The 20,790-nt window shown below is 37.8% G+C and overlaps 1 protein-coding gene across 2 annotated transcripts in view; it reads right to left on the bottom strand.

The window, feature by feature from the left end:
• The window catches only part of GRIN3A (glutamate ionotropic receptor NMDA type subunit 3A), a 150,769-nt gene that overhangs the window by 64,228 nt on the left and 65,751 nt on the right, over positions 1–20,790 (bottom strand). The gene's annotated exons all lie outside the window — the stretch shown is intronic.

The following is a 20,790-nucleotide window of genomic DNA, read 5'->3' as shown; positions in this document are numbered from 1 at the left end:
TTATTTTTTTCTTAGGCTAGCCCTTGGGGTGACTTGGGCTGTATCTAATCATTTTATTTACCATGACTGAATAGTCAATCTGTCTTTGCTCTGGAGTGCTCAGGGAATCAGCGACTGAGTCGTTATGATGGAGGGACCCTCAAAGATTCAAGCATCTATTCTGAATAAATGCATCCAGGAGGAGCAGATGCTCACCCCCCCCACCCCAGGGCAGCCTGCCTGTAGCGTTGCTCAGGTTTTTCCAGTGGAGACCATCTCCCAGTTTATGACAGAGCTGGTGTTTTCTTATCTGTCTTTTCTCTTCAGCACATTTGCTACTGTTAAATGAATCACAGGAACAGCACAACTAAAGCAGCCCTTTGCTTGTGAGCTAAGCATCAGAAGGCAGCAGTCAGCTGAGTTAAAAAGGCATTTGCTTTCTCCTTCTTTTGCAAATTTGAGAAAATTTTCATGCAGCAATAGAAAAACATGCAGCGATTTGTAAAGTTTGCAGTTGAGAAAAAATGAGGATTAGCAAGATTAAGCAATTTGGCCAAGATTAGACAGCTAAGTGGAGCTATGTCATACACACATTTAACGTATTGAACATGTGTGCTGCCTCTGGACTTACTTAACCTGAACGTAAGTTCTGATTCCACTATCTTGAGTAATCCTCACAGAAAACAATCTAGGAGCATGAAATGAGGAGTTTATAATTCATAAGCAGAAACTGGCTTGGTGCAACTGGAAGCGCAGCTCCATGAACTGTCTCTAGTGACTAGATAATGACAGCAAATGCTTGATGAATGAAAATGCCCATAGTGTAGAGAAAGAAAAAACAAAGATTGGCTCAGAACCTAAAAATACACAATGTCAATTAATCTACACTGAGTTTAAAAAGCATGCATTCTAAAACAAGTATGTCATCTGTTTAAAAAGTAATTGTAAGTGGAAGCTATTGGACTTTTAAAATCATCATCTGTCACATCAGTATACATTAAAAAATAATAAAATATTTATTTTTATTTTTTGCTGAGGAAGATTCACCCTGAGCTAATATCTGCTGCCAATCTTCCTCTATCTTTGCCTGCAGAAGATTAGCCAAGAGCTAACATCTGTGTCACTCTTCCTCTACTTTGTATGTGGGTCGCTGCCATAGCATGGCTGACAAGTAGTGTAGGTCTGCCCCCAGGATGGGAACCCATGAACCTGGGTCACTGAAGTAAAGCCTGCTGAACTTAACCACTGCCAAACAGGGCTGGCACAAAAAATAATAAAATATTTTTAACTAAAATAACTGATTTAAAAATTTTGTTTACTTATTAAATCCTGAATTAATTCTTCCTTCCTCTTCTTTTTTGGTTCATATTCTGACTGATAACTTTTAGATAAGTGGGTTCATTTTCAAATGAACCATTTCTTCCCAGAGTGATAGAATGTTAGACCTAAGGTGTGTTAGAACCATTTAATTCATAATCCTTAATTTGCAGACGAAGAAACTAGAGTTGGCCAAGGTTAAATGACTTGTCCAACGCCAAAGACTTGATTACAGCAAAGTTGGGTCCAGAACCTAGTTTCCTGGACTCTTGGTCATGCAAATAAAAATAAAGTGTGAACACAGAGATATTTAAGGATGAAAATCGAACAGAAACAACCCGAATATCCAGATCAATGTTAAGCTGTTGAAATGGAAATTATGAAAAAACTTTAGTAGTTTCATTTTATGAAAAACTTTCCAAAATATATCCACTTATTTAATGCCACAAGTAATACATGAATCTGTTTTCACAGTAAAGTGCAAACAGAGTTTTATGGCATAAAACATTATAGTATCTCTTTTTCCTTCCTGATTCTCCTGCCTCCTCTAGAAGTAGCCCTGGCTGATTTTAGTGGTTAACACGAGTTTCCTTGGGCTTACCTTGCTCTCTAAGGGGCTGAATTTGGTATTTAGATGTCCTTTTTTAATTACAGCCCGGAAAATGTACTAGCCTTGTTTGAGACTATTGTTTTCTCTAAGGAACATGAAATAGAGGTTTAAGTTTAAATGTGTGGCTAGCTGGTGTGCAAACCACAAACAGAGTGACACCAATCTCTTAGGATTCCATAGTAACTTCCTGTGTTATTTGTCTGTTTGTTCGCAGCTAAAGAACTTCAACCTTCTATACAGGTCCCCTCAACAACCCTGGGATGTCAGGAGGGAGGAAGTGCTGTGTTCTCCATTTATAGAAGATGACATCAAACCCTAGGGACATTAGGTGGGTGTAGTCTATTGATTGTATTAATGGCTCCAATTCTCCCTGCTTTGATTCCCACCCTTTGCCATGTCACTGTGAGTGCCCTCCCTCTTTGACTCTGGCCCTGGCCAGTCAGGTGACTTGCTTTGGTCTCTGGAATGTTAGCAGACATAACGTAAGCATAGTCTTAGAAAAGAGGTTGTACCTTTCTGCTTATGCTATAGCCCTCTGCTATCATCATGAGAAGGACATACTTAGCCTGCTGAATGAAGGATGAGACATGGGGAGCAGAGCTAGCAAATATTGAAGTCACTCCAGACCAGCCAGCAGCCAGCTGCCCCCCAAATATGTAAATGAGCCCAGACTAGATCAGCTGAACCTGACAAACTTGTGAGCTATGCAAATGCTTTTTGTTGTATGCCACTGATGTTTTGTGGTTTGTTGTTCTATGGTATTATTCTAGTAACCGGTAATTCATAGAGTGGTAACAACTATAAATGAAGATCCAGAAATTTAACAGTCTTCCGTCTCTAAGCCTGATGCTCATGTCATTTGGCTCACTTTCGCCTTTGCACATGCTATTAATTACGTCTGCCTGGAATTCCCATTTCCATTTCCCTTATTCTTCCTTTAAAATTTAGTTAGGTTGCCATCTCTTTTTAGAAGCCTTCTCTGATCTTCCCAAGAAAGAGATAATTATCCTTGTGGGAACCACCTCTCCCTTTCACATGTTCTTATTATTTCACTAATCACAGGGTAGTGCAATTAGTTTACTTGAATGTATTTCTGAAGGGAATATGAGTTTCTTTGAACTCTTTTAGAAACCATCACAGTGCCTCATTAATATTTTTGGAATTATATTAACTGGTAGAAAAAAACATTGGAGGAAGAAATGGATGATTTCTTACTGAAAGATTTCAAGCATATTTCTGATTCGATCTTGCCTGCCACCTAAGTTAGGCTCCCTGGGTCAGGGGATAGATTCAAGAACAAAGAACCTATTAATTCAGCACATATATATGATATGTATTCTGTGTCCCAGTTGATAACCCCTATGAATAACATAGAGAAGGTCTCTAAACTTATGGAGAAAAACAATTAACAAAAGGCAAACCAAGTAATTACAGATTATAATAAATTAAAGAAATGAAGATAAAAAATGCTATGTTGAGAGAGAAAGTCAGGTGGGGTGGCCACTTTGCATAGGGCGGTCGGGGATACTGACGTCCTCACTGGGTACTTAATGGTGAACGCGCTTCCTTCCCTAGTTATACTGCAGTGTTTTAATCTTAACTTGATTATATACTTCTGAGGACGAACACTGTGTACACTGTTCTTCATGTCTTCCACAGACTTTAGGAACAGAGAACAACTTGCTGGCTGATTTATTAATTTGATGATGAGGGGCATAGTAAGTTCCCCTTGTGTTTGTGTGTGTGTGTGTGTGTGGTGTCTTCTTTTCTGATTTTAAAATTTATGCTACTTGCTTGGAGGGTTGTTATAAGTCTGTAAATTCTACAGATAAATTTCATATTCCTTGGTAATACTTCTGGGCTGCTTCTGAGATTTCCTGTTTAAAATTGGTCACAGGCTTTATTTCAAAGACGTGTATCAAAGCATAAATCCTGAATGCCATGAATGTTGGCTGTAATTCTTGGAGAAGTCAAGGATGCATTAGGTCTTGGCCTATTGTTAGAGGTGTGAGAGAAAGAACTAGAGTGGATCCTCAGCCCTCATAGTAGGTATAATCTGTCCTTCTTCATTCATCTGGTCACCTTCAACTCTGGGATTATGGTCATCGACAGCTCCTGAGAATTTCGATTTAATAAATAATTACAGAGCATTGATACAGGCCACTTGCTGTGCTCAGGGATTTTATATACATTATCTCATAATTGCCTAAGGGCAGTGCTATGAGTAGGTATTATTTTCATTTCTATTTCTTGCTCAGGATCACAAAATCCAGTTATATAACACACACAAAATTCAAACGCAAGTTTTCTAACTTGAAACAGGATTTAGAGTTCTTTCATTTTTTTCCCAGCAAATGTTCATCAAGTGTCAGGCTCTGTACTAGGTTCTGGAAATACATAGATGGTTAAAATGAGATGGGGCGGTTTTCATGAGGATCTTTCCATTGCACCCCATGAGAAGAGAAAATGCAAGAAATAAGTGGGTTTGAGGTATTTAGTGTAGCAGTTTGTCTATTTAGAAGAGCAACTGTTGCATTAAATTCCCTGGAGAGCCAGTAGTTCCCAACATCCTCCTCCTACCAACGGCACCGACGGCACCGTCCCCCAGGGGGGAATTGACCGCCAGTGGGCTGAGCAGGGGTCCCAGGCACTGAGCTCTGTGCCATGCCCTGTGGCTGCAGTGTTCACGCTTTTCCCAACCTCTTTGGACCAGGGCCACAAGGGACTTGGGCAGCCTAGTTACCTTTCATATTTTCCTTCAGATCAACCTAGTCAAGTCAACTTGTCTTTTCTGAGGCTTGGTTTTCTATCAGCATTTAGTTTCTATGTATCCAGGCTTTCCTCTAATATGCATAATTGCTGAAAGAAAAAGGCTGTAGAACATCCGTGGATTATAGCTTTTAAGGGAATGAACTCCCAGTTAATGTTGCAAGACAGCTTCCATTATAATCCTATTTTCACATCCCTGTGACTTTTTAGGGGGGAATGGAGGGAGGAAGAGATTTCTGTTGAGCTAAACTCTTCCATGGTTTGACTTAGGTTGAAGTGATTTTCAAAAATGAAACATTTGCACAAACGTCTCCATTTATTTTTGAGTTATTGTTTTTGGAAAAGGCTGTTCATTTTTACAAGTGTTGTTAATGCATAAAAAATTCCAAGTATGAATGGCTATTAAAACTTCAGTTGCTGCATGCCACTTGTCTCAGGAATGACATCTGAGTAAGATTTTATAAGAATTATAATTCTCCAAAGCTAGATTCTTTCTGTATATAACTATATCATAGTTTAGTGAAAAAATGGTTAAAATATTTCATTATTTTCAGAGTTTCATTGTAATGCTTGGTTAGCACACAGCTTTTCAGAGAGCAGATAAACATTTAGGTTACTTTTACTATTTTTGAATTTATGATAAACTCTAAACTGACAAAATACACCTAAAAATAATTTCTATACTTTTTGAACTATATTAATCAAGCTTTTAATTTTTTAGTTTAGGTCTGTTTTACATGTGTCTCATAAATGGCACTTTGTTGAGACTTTTTCTAAAAATGTTGCTTTCTCAGTGAAACCAATTAGCAGAATTACTAATAATTACCATAAAACCCAAACCAATTCTTCCTATGTCTAAGGATCTCTATTCAGAACTTGGGGCACATATTTAAGTAAGTATTTTGTTCTATTGGTTTCTTTCTCTTAATTATTTTTTCCTTCCACTTATTATTGATATAGTTTGATATTCTGAAACATAACCTCTCTTGTGTCTATTTTTCATTTTATGTGTATGACTTTAGATGATTTATTTATATTTAACTGTACTAAAACTCTACTATGAGTGTACCTACTCACTAAGATGAGAAAATATTATGTATATTATAAAGTGTGATACAAATGAAAATTGTATTATCACTGAAAATAATAATGTAATTTGTTTGTTTGGAATTATATGGAAATACTGTTGAGAGACGGCTTCGTGTGGTCAGTAACTCTGGGCTTTTCCATTTGGTGGCAATCTTTATATTCTCCTCCAAAATGAATGGCATCTTCACTAAGTAAATGTTTCACATTAAATAACCTTTCGGTCTCTTTTAAAATCTTGTACCTATTCTTCCATTCAATATAGTATTTTGTGATCTTATCTGATTTTGTTATCCTAATTAGTTACCCTTTGAATATTATCTCTATAGTCTTTGAATCTTAAGCTATTCTTTTCCTTTGTGACTGGAGATGAAGCATTTTATTAAAAATGGCTTGGAGTTTTCTCATTTCAAATTCTGCTCTGGTACACACACATGTGCCTATATACATCCGTACACACAGATGTAAAATATGCATATATTATATACTGTATTATATATACTATATTATTTCTCATTATGTATATGCATACATCTTATAGACATTTATTTATGCTTGTACTCTATACAATATATTATGATATATTTGTATATATTATATATTTGCATATATTATATATGTATGTATATATTATATACATTGTATATATATTTGTAGTACTATATGTATAATATATAACATAATATATGTGCATATATAATGTATATATGTATAATGTATATGATATACACATACATATATTGTGATATATAGTATAGAATATATATATATTATAGATAGATATAATGAGAAATACCTATATGTACATTTTTACTAATGTATATGTTGCATTATTTTCTGATCCTTACCACTTTTTCCTCTAACATATCCACACAGCTGTTCCTATCGTTTGGAGGGAGGTTTGATCTCTTTGTTCTCTTTCCAAGTTCCCTTTTCCTCTCTCACTCTCTGTGTGCTTGTTAAGAATGAGTTTTCCCCTCCTCTTAGCCTTCATAGTTCTGATTCATCATTCAGAGTTCAGCTCTATGTTTCTTGCCTCAAGGCGGCCTTCTCGGATTGTGTCCCACCCTCCCCAGTTGGTCAGATTCCTGTTAGCCCATTGGCACAGCATTCTGTCCATCATCATAACACTTATCTCATAGTTATGGTCATTTAATGTCTGATTCCTCTGCTAAAATGAAAGTTCTCTGAGGGTAGGCTTAGGGATCTGACTTGTCTGTTGTAACCCAGCCCTTGTCTTAGTGGCGGACATGTGGTGACACACATATTTATGGAACTGATGGATGAAGGAATTGCCTGCCTGCCATTCTCATTTTACAAAATTTCTATATTTGAAGTCATTAGTCAATAAGATGAGGCTTTTAATATAGTTTTTCCTATGATTGCTATAGAGGACAGGCTAGTTATGGTGCCCGATGGCTGAAAGCATTTCAACAACTTTTCCCCATGGGGAGCTATAATTTTACCTTATGATATCATAAACCACTCAAGGATTTCATGTAGTTAGCAGAACCTTGGGCTAAAATTATAACCCTGAAAGCCCTTGCTGCCTATTAGTCATTTGGTACATGGCACAAAGCAAAATATAGTCTGCATTCTTGGACTTCAGTTTGGCTCCAAGTATATTGGCTGCTTGATTTTATATTTGACCTGCAAAATATTCCACTCCCTGAAAGTTTAAGCCATCTAAAAACCGAAGGTAATTCACAAGTAATAGATGTACATTAAGCAGTAATTAAATGAACATATTACAAATTTCTTATGTGTTCTGATAATTATTTTTCTCAAATTACGTTTCTGAAATGCTGAGCAAAGCATTGAGAGATGTAAGCATTCCTACCCTTGTATGCTTAATAAGTTTTTGAATATAGTTTAATATGAGGCAGCACATTGTACTGAAAACTGTGATGGATCTGACATTAGGAAGCTTGGGTTCAAGTAGCATCATCACTTAACTCCTCTGTGCCTCAGTCTTCTTCCCTAGCCAATGCCTTTTCTGTCACAAAGATGTAGGGGATAAACTGAGGTGCTGAAGAGGAAGCATTTGGAAAGCAATGAAGTGCTTGACAAATGGCTTGTATCGTTATTATTTGTCATATTAGTGAAGCAAAATTGTCATTTTCTAAAAGCATATAAAAATGAGAAGAAAATGACTGGATCTGGAAAAAGCTTGTATTTCCTATATGTAATACATTTTCTGCTTTCAGCACTCTATTGTAAATAAGAACCTGTGCCCTATGGTAACATTATGTGAACACATGGGCAAGACCTTTCATTCCTTCAGATGAGCTGGAAACAATGATTTGTCAAGTGATGTGAAGTGCAGGGTGAGAAATGGGTTAATAATGGTTCAAAAGAGAAGCTGATAAGCTGGTTACTAGCTCCACAGAGGAAAGGACAAGAGTGAAAAGGCTTACAAAGAAACACAAGGAAGTGAGGGTAGACCAGTGACAGAGACCAGGGACTCTTTTCTGAAATTCTTTAGAAGATGGACCAGTGTGTTGCTGATTTGGTTAGAAGGCACACAAGTAGGATAGATCAGTTCGACAGTGGGGTAGGGAGAATTCTGTGTGGACAATGAAGAACAATAGTCTATAGGTCTGTCATCCAAGATGTCTAGCAGTTGGGCTAAAATCATAGCTGGCACACTAGGGCTCTGAGCCAAAGCATCTCCTGGATGCTGGGAGAGGACCAGAGCTAGGCAGAATCACAGTATGGAAATCACTGGAACCTTGAACTTGTTAATAGGGCATAATGCCAATTATAAGATAAAGGTAAAATTTAGTCCTGGAACATGGCACTGATTGAAGGGTAAAGATAGGAGTGGGGCCAGCAGCAAAGTGACCTGATGCTGATTCATGTAGGAACAGACCTACAACAATGTTTCTCCAAATGTATTGTACATATGAAACTCCCAGGGATCTTATTAAACTACGGGTTCTGGTTCAGTAGGTCTGGAGTCAGGTCTGAGATTTTGCATTTCTAACAAGCTCCTGGAGATACTAAAATGGCTGGTCTTTGGACCACACTTCTGAGGAGAAAAAATCTAGACAGGGCATCTTAAATTCTTCCTGAAGGAGAATAGGATTAGTTCCTGAGCCTGGTTAGGAGAAAGGTAAGAAAGAGAGCTGTGCCTGAACGTGAGGGAGAAGTGACTTCAGCTATGAGAAGGAGACAGTGAGAGGGGGCTGAATCTTGGTAGCAATCTATGCTGACTACTTTATCCTTTGGTCTCTTCTTGCACGAAGCTGACGGTTGGTGTCTTCTCCCTAAAATTCATCACATTGTCCAGTGGTACAGCCCCTGTTCTCTGTGTAAGCAGAATCATCTGGTCTAAATTAATAACCTCTATAGGAAGTTAACAGAATTTCACCTCTTTCAGGGAACATTTGTCTTATCTCAAAAGACATGCAGTCTATATAGTGGCCGTCTGGAGGCAAATCTCTTAATACAAAGAAATAGCTGTTAGGAGAGTTTCAGGACCTGTGGCAGGAAGAAAGATCTGAGGTGCCTCTGATATCATTACTGTCATGCGTCGCTTAATAATGGGGACATGTTCTAAGAAATTCGTCGTTAGGCAATTTTGTTGTTGTACAAACATCATAGAGTGTAGTTACACAAACCTAGATGGTGTTGCTTACTACACACCTAGGCTATATGGTACTAATCTTATGGGACCACTGTTGTATATGTGGTCTGTCGTTGATGGGAGCATCGTTATGCAGCACATGACTGGATATTCTATTGCTGAGGAACCAACCCTTTATGTGACTGCCAATTCAGGAAACTAAAAATCTTAGTAGAATGTATTTACAGGTTATTTTATTTTATATATGTTTTTTATAATCAACTATTTTTACTAGACAATATATATCTAGCTCATTTTTTTTTCTTAACAGCAACATCATATTTCCATGAAGGAATGTACCCTACTTTAACCAATCTCCTCTTAATGACTGCAGATTATTTCTAGCCTTCCAACAGTATAGTTTAGATTATATATCTAATATATTTCAGAGGAGATATAAACTGATGCGGTCTTTGTTCTCTTTGAACAAAATTTATGTGAGTGGTGCTGAAGGTGGAGTAGAGTAACAGTGTGAGGGGTCTAACAGTGGGAAGATGAATTAGCACCAAAGTTCATACTCAGATGCTACAGCTTCAATCGGAGATTTGTAACTGCAGGTCAGGAAGAGAAGAGAAGCTGCCACTTCACAGGGAGCAGGGCGGGGGGGCAGGGCAGCATCTGACGCTGTGACAGAATGCCAGAGTGGTGGTGGCTGGAAGACATTATGCAGATAAATAGCTCCTTCTTAGTTTATGAGGTACCCAGGAGGGCAGATTCTTGTGACAGCACTTCCCTGGGTAGGGTAGTAGTGTTGATGATGGTGGGGATGGAGTGGGAGTTAATCTTTCCTGGATCTGTGTCTCTCATATCTTCATCCCTTACTCAATCATATACGGTGTGTGCATAGATTCAAATGTCGCAGCCTCAGCAGCAGTCTCTGCCCTTGAATCATCTTTGTGTGTGAGCAGACTAAGTCCAGGGTGGGCAGAGGGTTGGTTGGAATAAATCAGGTTGAGGAGGATGTTCTTATTGCATGTGTAAATGAAACACAGAGTAGGAATAATTCACAGTCAGATAGTGTTGGATAGGAATCCTGCCTCTGCCGTTTATTAGCTATATGGCTTTAGACGGGTTACCTAATTTCTTTCAGCCTCATTTCCTCATCTGTACGGATGCAGTAAAGTTTAAATGAGAGAAATCCACGTGAAGCAGTTAGCAGAGTTCCTGGAACATAACAGACACCAATAAATGTCATTATTATCATTATTATTTATTGACCACATTTTCAGTTCCTGTTCCCCAAGTTATATCTGGAGTCTTATTATGACCCTCAGGATGCTGACTGATCACTTTAAACTACAGGAGATCCAGGTATTTACGTACCTACCTTCACTTACATTCTTATTTTCCAATAGCTTCACTTCCGTTAACTCTGTGTCTTCAAATCATGCATGAAAAAACTCCCTAGTTAAAATATAATTTAAGGAAACATTGATAGGTCCTGTTTTGGTTGGCACTGTTAAAATTTTCTGTCATTTGGCATGTTATTTTTTTAGGCAGCAGCTTTCTGATAAAATGCCACAGTAAGTGTACTTCTTGAGTTTGAAAAATATTAACGGATACTGACAAAACTGAACTTAAGCTATGAATAACATCATATGTATTTTATATATGTCTGTGCAGTTGGCCGGAGCAGGCTGAGATGCAGTTGCAATTGGGAAAACTGAGCCCTAGCTGACTGAATTTCGCAGACTGAGTCACAGTGAAGCCTCCTGACTTGCTGCTGGATACACTGTTGGTTAGATCATGCTGGCTCTGATCTGACTAAGGATTAAAAGGTTGAGGCTAAATCAAAAACTTCCAGCATTCAGCTTAACTTGTAGTGTTTGTGGAGCTAAAATATGTATTTTAGACGTAATAGGAGCCCTTTTGGGGGTTACTTGCAACTTCTTCAGACACACATAGACGTTTATTAAGCACGAAAACAAAATTCTTCACAGGGCAAGCTATCAAACTTAAATTGCATCAAACATGTATCTGTCCAACACCAAGGCTTTGCCATTTGTTCATACTGCATCGCCCCCTACTGGCGCTCACCTTCTATTCATTCCATAGCATCTAGTATGAGAATGGTTTGAATGGTTTGAACGGTTGTGAGACCAAGCAGAGGTGGCTAAGATGAGACCAGCAGGCTAGAAGCAGAAGTGAGAGCACCTCTTATCTGCATTTGGAAGGTGCAACCAGGAGATTTCCACATTGTGTCCAAGAGTGACCTGAAGTAACTTAGTTCTCCCCAATTACAAACGAGTGGGTTCATTTAAGCTGCATTAACTTCTTAAGTAATATAAATATATGTGTGTGAACACACAGTAGATAGACATGCATGTGGATAATTCGTTATAATTATATAAGATATATGTGAATGTTTATAGATATCCTATGACATTCATCGGTACAGAAACTATCTATGTATAAAGATAGTGCTTGCTAAGCAGGTTAATAATGTCAACAAAGTTATAAGCCAATTTCCCCCTGATTTAAGAGAAGGGTTTGCAAAAGTGTAGCACATTCTCTGTTTGTATTCAAATGAAGGAAGTGATCTTAGACATTCATTAAAGCAAATCCAGCAGGGTGTCTAATTGGAAACACTTTGCTGCAGTTAGTATGAATTACTGTATCTATTTGAAAGTAATAAAGCTGCAGTTACTTAAAAAATTCTGTAAAGATGCCATCTCAAAATTATTGTGGAAGTAGGTGAGGAAATAAACAGATTACATGCTCATTTGTTCAGTTTTCCATTTATCAACCTGAATTAGCAAAGTCTTGATGATTTTCCCAAAGTTCCTTGAATTGAAGAACATTCAGGAAGGGAAGTGAAATGTTTTTTCAACTCCTACTAAGTGTCACGTACTCTGTGTCTGATCCTTACTGGACCATTAAATGTTTCTAAACTCACTCCACAATCCACTGCAGGGGATGCGGAACCATCTAGGCTGGGGCAGCGTTATCTGTCTCATGTTCCCATTCAAGGATCCTAAGTCTTTGACCCTTAGCTTAGGGATGGGCATCATGACCTTAGTTTTTTTTTTTTTTTGCTTTGATGATCTGATTATATCCATCTCATGGCCCAAACACTCCAGGTCACTCTGGGATATAATTTGGAACTTACTTGGGTACACTCTCCAATTCCAAGAGAGTGGTGCTCCTGCCCTCTGCCTCTATCCTCTTAGATACATGTTGGTCACCCTGCTTGGCCTCAGAGCCAAGTCCATTATTTACCCAACACTTATCTAAATGAGTGATTGCCTTAAGGTTAGGCTCTGGGGATACAGGTGCATAAGATAGATCTGGTCTCCAGTGTCGTGGAGTTCATAATCTAGTAGTGGATGGAATCTGAACTTCAGCTAGATATTTCACATCCATTATCTCCTGTAATCCTCTCAAAGGAGGACACAGAGGCCATGGTAAGTAACTTGTCAAACTTCACACAACTAACCTATGATTGAGGCATATATCAATCTTAGATCTGTCCACACCAAGACTTTGCCCTTCATATCGTTGTATGTTGCCCCTTACTGGCTTTCCTTCATTTGTTCCACAGCATCTGGTAGGAGAATTGTTTTGAACGATCTTATCAAAATTATTGATTTCCAAGTAGTCCCTGAAGAAGACTATACCCCATATGCAATGATGCTGCCATTTTTCATTCATTTATTAATTGAACAACATTTACTGAATGTTTACTGTTCACCCAGCATTGTGAGGATCCAGTGGTAAGCAAGATACAGTGGACAATTAACGAGTAAACCAATAGATAACATGACCGTTTCAGACAGTGTTAAGTCCTATGAAGGCAATAAACTAGGTGGGAATGGAAATTTGCTTCTGAAAGTCTCTTTGGAAAGAATAGCATCTTTACAATGTAGACATTTCACTGTGGGAGTACTACTCACTGAGGAACTTGCCTTACCTAGACTTGAAAGGCTGCAGGCAGCAGAAGTGCATGTGGAGCAAACATTGCTGCTGTGACCATTGTCTCATGTCTGAATTATTCTCATTCTTACTTGGCTTATTATGTACTTTCTCATTACATAAATAATACATGAACACTGTAGAAAATATGGAGTGGAAATGATAAAGTAAATGTTTCCCATAATTACACTGCTCAGACATCAGTGCTATTAATATTGTGTTATATTTCCTTCCAGTCACTTCTCTTTACTACATGTACATATGTAAATTACAAAATTGGAAAGAAAGCGTATGGTTTTTATCCCAACTTTTCACTTAACATTTTATTTTGATTTTTGACATTTCAAAGACTCTTCAAAATCATTTTTACTGGCTACATTTTATAGCATATAGGAATATTATAATGTATTAATTGTGCTATTCTTGCACATTTACATGGTTTCCAAGTTTTTGCCATTTTGAGTAAGACTGTGGTGAATCCTTGCGCTAAATTGTTGTCCATATACTAAGTTATTTCTTTTGGACAGATTCCTAGAAGTGGAAGTCAAGGGTGAAAGGGCATGAACCCTTTTATGGCTCTTGATACAAATGACCAAACTGATTGATGAGCATATTGTACCAACTCACCCTCCCAATAGCAATGCATGCTGGAGCCATTCTTAATGTGCTCCCACTAAGATCAGGAATTATCGGTAAACAATTCCTAATTTGATAGGTAAAAATATCATCTCATTACTGTTTCAGTTAGCATTTCTTTGATTATAAGTAAGATTTAAGATTCTTTATATTTGTTGGTCAATTTTATTTCTTTTCTGAATTGCTATTAATATTCATTATCTATTATTTAATTTTAACATTACTTAATGTATGCCTTGCTCTCTTCCTGACAAGAGTTAAGGCAGCCTAAAGGTCACGTAAGACACAAGAGGCATAAATTAAAATAGGATGAAGTAGAAAAAGAAACAGCAGGAAGCCAGGAATGATGTTGAAAATGCATACTGCAATGACAATAAATCTGCTATCAGTGGGCAAGAAATTTGCCTCCAAGCTCTCTGGAAGTTAGCTCAAAAAGAGAATCTTGCCATTTACCAGTTCTCATTGACAATGAGAAAGAGAGAGAGAAAGACAAAGAGAAAGAGAGAGAAAGAGAGCTAATTATTCAAGATAAGTATAATCAATATTGGTATTAAAATCTGATAAGACCTTTAATTATTTTTATTATTACTTTGTGCCCCCTAGGGGTCAGACACTATGCAAGTTGCTTTACTTGGATTAATTTAATTTCCATGACCGCTTATGAGGGGAGGTACTATATTAACATTGTTTACAACAGTGCCTGGCATGTGAGAGTGGTCAGTGAGTATTAGCTTTTCCATTATTATTACTAATATTGAGGATTTCAATATCTAGAAGAACAAATCCCTTGAATCTTTTATTTTTTATATTAAATTTAATATATGTATTTTAGAAGTTTTAGCAACAAATAAATTTTAAAAAAGTCCTTTGGGACTTTGCTTGAAATTGGTTTATACCCATAAACTAACCAAGGGAAAATTTGACATCTTTAAATATTCAGTCTTCCAATTTGGTAATATGGCACGTTGTGTGTGTGTGTGTGTGTGTATTTATTTAATTATTATTAAAACAGCTTTACTGAGATATAATTCACATACCATACAGTCCACCCATTTAAAGTGTGTAATTCAATGGTTTTAGTATATTCACAAGATATGTGCAACCATCAGCACATTAATTTTTTATCCAACCCATCCTTTATGTTTTGTGCATTAAAAATTGTTTTCTTTTAACACAGTTTTTATAGAGGACACTTCCCTGATCTCTTATGAATTTTTGTTGCCAAAGTGAATGGGATGTTTCTTTTATTATGTTTTCTATCTGTGAGTACATGGAACCCATGGGAAGTGCAGTTCTCCTCAGACTATAGCACTTCTTGGATTTTTCTTCTTTTGAGAAATTTTCTCTCTAGCATATCTGGCGATCAAAATCCTCTAACTTATCACTTGGCCTATGCTTGTCCCCCCTTTCCTGGCTTTCCAGTCTCATAGCTCACAGTTGGGTGGGTGGTCGTGACTGAGCTCCTCTCCTTCCAGTCTCGGGCTTCTGCACACGCTGCCCCATCACCTGAGATACTCTTCTCTTACCACCCTCCCAACTCGCCTTAGCTCACTTAAATGCTTCAGATCGCATCCAGACTTACTTTCCTAAAGGCGGGGCGAGGGATGGGAGGGAGGTGGGGTTGGTAGAGGGGGTGTGTTCTCTGATTTTCCATTCAGATCAGGTCTCTTGCAAGCCTCTCAGATTCTGTTGTATTTTCCTTTACAGTAACTTACCATGGTTTAAATCATTAGCTGATTTGTGTGCTCCCTTGATTAATGTCTTTCTTTCGCACTAAACTCCATGTTGCGAGGACAGTGTGTTGCTCAGTATTAAATTGCTAGCCGCTAGTTTGGTGCATGGAACAGAAGTTGCCATTATTGGATGAATTAAAGAAAGAACAAATGAATGGTTTGGCGTAGTTCAGTTTTCTTTCCTCTCATCTCAAACCCCATTTTCACTGTCTTGTTTGCCTGGGAGTTCTGGCACCCCTCCCTTCTTCAAGGCCAGCTTTTATTGTATGAATTCAAATGTTTTATTGGGCAGCCACATGCTGTTATATGGAGATCAATAAAGGTGGTTTTTATTATTTGGGGAAATACTTATCATTTCCTACTAGGGCTATGTGAGTGGCCTTTACTTTAATATTTCTGGTTAAAGTTTACTCTTGCCTTCACAGCAGGTCTATTTAATTTTTAATATTTACCTGAATGTTCCCCAGAACTGTTTTTCTAAAGCAGCACCACCATTTGCCTGTGCAAAAATGACACTAGCTTCTTATTTCCTCTAACAAGCTGACACTTTTTTTTTCTATATTAGAGACACAGGCCTAAAAGGGGTATTTTGTGTGAGAAACTGGAAAAGAAGAACTAGAAAGTTCACTAAAATCAGCAAATAGCCCATTTCAAAAGCTCATGTATCCGCTCAATTCGACCAAGTGAGCTCTATGAGGGGAGGAAGTGCTTTATTTTTCCATGTAATTTGTGATTTATGAAGTGATGTTTTTCATCTTGTCTTAGATCTCAGTAGATTGCTGGATATAAATAATACAGCAGTTTCTATTCACCTGTCAATCATTCTAAGATGCTAAGAGGAAATGACTTTGGATGATGAGACAATGGGTACTTGCTTCCATCTGTCTACTTTCCTCTATTTTCTGCATTGCCTATAATGAATAGTGCTAGCTCTATGTCAGAGAAATACCCATATAAGCTTTATCAAAAATATCACTCATAAATTCTTGCTTTCATGGTCTCATGCTTCAAGAGCCCACCTGCTTTGAAGCATGGAGCCTCTTCCCAGAAGAGTCGGTGGGAGGCTGTGAGAAGCTACATATATTACTTTTAGTGTAAACTAAATTATTCAGGCAGAAATAGTTTAGTTAAGTGAGGCTAGAACCAGCCTCTTGAATTTTATTTGCACAGCAGGCCAGTCCCTCTCCCTTGGTGTTATCTGTAGGAGCAGCCAGCAACAAGCTTATTTCTTCCCTCTGACCCCCTCTCAGAAAAAAAAGTATTCTAACCTGCCTTGGCTCCCACAACATGCAGTGAATCATAAATTGGTCTGTCCTGCACAGCCTTTGGCTTTTAATTTTATTTCTGATTCAAAGTAGTTAGTTGAAGGCAGTGAATCTCAACTCTGAAATGGTGATAAAATGTTTACATTTTAATTATTTACAGTTTTATTAATTGTGCTAAATATATAGCCAGCATGCTAATCAATAATGATCAAGAAGAAAAATGGAGCTATTATATTCATTGTAAGTTATCTGATATCTTGGTTACAGATACTTATGTGGCCAGGACTCAATTTACTGATGGACTGTGTATAAATACAGACCACAAATCTCACTTTTTAAATCAATAGGTTTTCATCCAAACACATTTTCCCATATGGATATTTTAGAAGTGGTGGTTAGATTCCAAGACTGATATAAAAAAAAATAGCCAAAATTTTGGGCTAGAAATATAAATTATTTACACAAAAAATAAGAAAACACTTATTATAATTTGAAATATTATATGAGACAGAAAAGTCATTTTAAGGAAAGAGTAGATGGAACTTGTGGGGTTTTGGGGTCCTTGGATGGCCTCTAAGAGTGAAGTCATTGATTCTTAGGAGCACATTTCTTAAGAAAATGCTTCTAGGGAAGTCTGAGAGTTGTTTCTCTCAAAGTTTTCGGACACACAATTAGAACATGGGGAGATTATCCCAAGATGACTAAAGAAGAGTCAGAGAAGGGAAGGAGGCAGGGGTTCAACAGCATTAATGTGGAGGCCCAAGGAAGTGTGAATGAACAGAGCTGTGAGTAGTGAAAACAGGCTGAAAACGGCAGCATGGAAGAATGGAAGTGTCCTAATATCCAGTAGGTGAGGAAGTGAAAGGAGATGAAAAGAAATGAGACAGATCGTGAGTGAGGGGTGAAGAATCTTCATATATGTCACCTCTCATTCAGATTTAGCGGATTTTTTACCTACAGCAGAAAGTCAAATGTCCAAAGAAAACCACAGGAGATCTGTGACTTCCATGGTATGCTTTCACTTATCAGAATTAAAATGCTATCAAGTAAAATTGAAAAATCAAAATGGAATTTTGCAAACTACTGAAAAAAAGCAAATCACATAAACCCAGTTTCATCAGACTTTAAAACACACACACACACATACACACTTGCTAATTCTCATGGTTTGGACTGGGAACTGATCAGCCTTTGAGAGGTCTGATAACTACTGGCAAGAAGCTAGACGTGACAGGTGGGGTAATATCAATCCTCATCTCAAAAAGTCAGAATTCTATTGCTAGAGGGTCAAGGGCCTGCATGATTTTACTACAGGGCACCTTTATCTCCTTATCTTCCACCTCATCTCTCTTCAAATCCTATACTCCAACATCTTGGGACTTCTTTATGCCTGTTGCTTTCCTTCAAAAAGCAATTTTTCTTCCCGCCACCTTCTCCCTTGGGGATCTCACACTTCCCAAGGGCTTTCATACACGGTAGCACCTCTCTGTCTAGGATTCCTACTAGTTTCAATCTCACTCTTGAACTCTGGCTCCACGTTTCCAAATGCTGCTGGATTTCACTTGGATGTCCAAAACAGATTTTAAAATACCATGTATGAAAAGGAACTGATCAGTGTATTTTTGAGCCCATAAACTGCCTTTTCTGCTTCCTTGAATGGTACCATCATCTCAGACACTCAGGCCTGCAACTCTGAAGATGTGACTCTTTGTTGCCTCTCACACCCAATTAATTTCCAAGTCCTACCAATTTGATCACCACAATATTTCTTGCAGCCTTTCTTCTTTCCATCATTGACTACAGCTATAACTTCAACTCCACTTGTCTTTCTCTTCCAATCTTGTTTACCTGTTGCTGCGGAAGCAACCATTCCAAATGGAGCCTGCTCCTCTGTGCTATTCCATTGTTCGAAATGTCAATGGGTCTCTACTGTCAGATGTCCACTCTTCTTAGCCGGATGTCAAAGAGTCTCTGTTATCTCAACTGAACTTAATTTTCACACTTGGATCTCACCTCCTCCCTCCATGTGACATATGCTGTGGCTAAATTGAACGCCTCAAGATATCCTGACTATGCCTCATACTTTCCACCTCTAAGCAGGTCACTCTGTTCCTTTGCTTGGAATGTCCGTTCCTCCTCCCCTGATGCACATGTCCAATTTTCGAGTAGTTTTCAAGAATAAGCACACATTTTTATCTTGTTAATTAAACTTCCCCTTGATGCACTAAGTTTAAGGTGATCGTCCTTTCCTTGAACTTTGACAGTATTTCACTTGTTTCTAAACTTCGGCATGTTTATAACTTTCTAAGTTGTTTTCTCCCCTCTTTGGCTTATTTACCTCTGAATTTCTCCACCTCATTTGCTGTAAGAAAAGGATACAATCCCTCAAAGAATTGAGCATTGGGAGGAGAGAAAAGCTCTCATGTGAGTAACCGCAATATACTTAAGAATGAATGCTGAGAGACTGAACGGGTATGGAAATTATTTTAAGCATAACTCCCTGTGGGAGGGTGAGGACATTATGTCATCTGTTTAATACCACACATCTGGAGAAAATGGAACAATTCTGTCAATAGCATTATTTGCCAAAAGTCCAGATGTCCAGTATTGCTTAATCAAATAATACAGGTTTCTTTATATGAAAAAATTGTATAAATGAGAGACTTTAATACAGAATCAACACTAGGAAAGATATACACCTTTTTGGAAACCTTAGTGGAAATTCATTTATTATCTCAAATTGAAAACAGTTTATATTTAGGCTTGTCTCACTTCATTAAGAACGTACTAGCTATAACAGAAAGTTTACTTTATCCAGTTCTGCTCACTTTGTCTTGTGGGCTGCTTTAGATTTATAAAAATGTCACCTTTTTATTCTTGTAGAATTGGGGATGGAGTCATTGTTTCTTTTTGCTTAAAAAAATTGTTTTACTGCAGTGTATACTTTATGATTTTCTTTTTAATTCCCTAAAATAATCATTGTTGCAGGTTTCTCACACATAGCATCCAAGACTTAATTTTGGCAGTCCCTGGTTCTGACTAATGAAATTCTAGTCAGTATTGTGCTCATCTTTTTACATAAGATAATACTCTGGAATCTTCACAACGACAGGCATATATTAGATTGTTCTTGGGACTAGATTGGGCTGAATGGTTTTCAGTTTGAGTTTGTAATTTAAGAGTCACAATGCCAAGATTCTTGCAAAAAATCTGAGTAAGGCTTTATTGCGATGGTGAACCTTTGGGAGGTCTACAGGTCTATTGGGGCAACAGATAAACAGAGGCTGCTAATACTGGTGCAGCGTGTGCATGCTGAAACATCACCAAAATCTCTCTTTAGGGTGACACTTTTATTTGTGTCACCTGAGTGTTCATTAAGAAGCAATGCAATTCCTTGCCTAGTTCCTGAGCCATTGTTTGTTGACTCTTTTCATGAGATTCATGTCACTTACCAGGAGTTTGCAGTGTATAGGTCAAACTTCTCATGTTCATTTGTTTGCAGAATAGATCTTATATCCTAATCCAAACCGTTTATGAGATTCTCTAAAGCTGCCACCAGCCCTCTGGGCCACTCCATCATTTGATAAAGATAGTTGCAAATGTCCTATTTGTTGATGCTCTATGAAATGAAGTTTTTATGTTTAATAGAAATTTACAGTGAATCTTTCAATACTTTCAGACTTGGTGTGGGAAGAGGTATATGAAAAGGCATGAAGAGTGTTTCACAACTTGAAATGCTCACCTTAGTTCAGGTTGCTTTAAACACAGTGTGTGCTGAGTAGGCCCATTGAATTGCAGGTGTCTTCAGTCTCTCCCAGGTGGGTCCTATGCATTGGAACACACTTCTGCTCTGGA

This window comes from Equus asinus, chromosome 10 (assembly GCF_041296235.1).
Source record: "Equus asinus isolate D_3611 breed Donkey chromosome 10, EquAss-T2T_v2, whole genome shotgun sequence".
Lineage (NCBI taxonomy): Eukaryota > Metazoa > Chordata > Mammalia > Perissodactyla > Equidae > Equus > Equus asinus.
The sequence above is the reverse complement of the archived record's forward strand: the minus strand, read 5'-3'. Positions and strand labels throughout refer to the sequence as shown.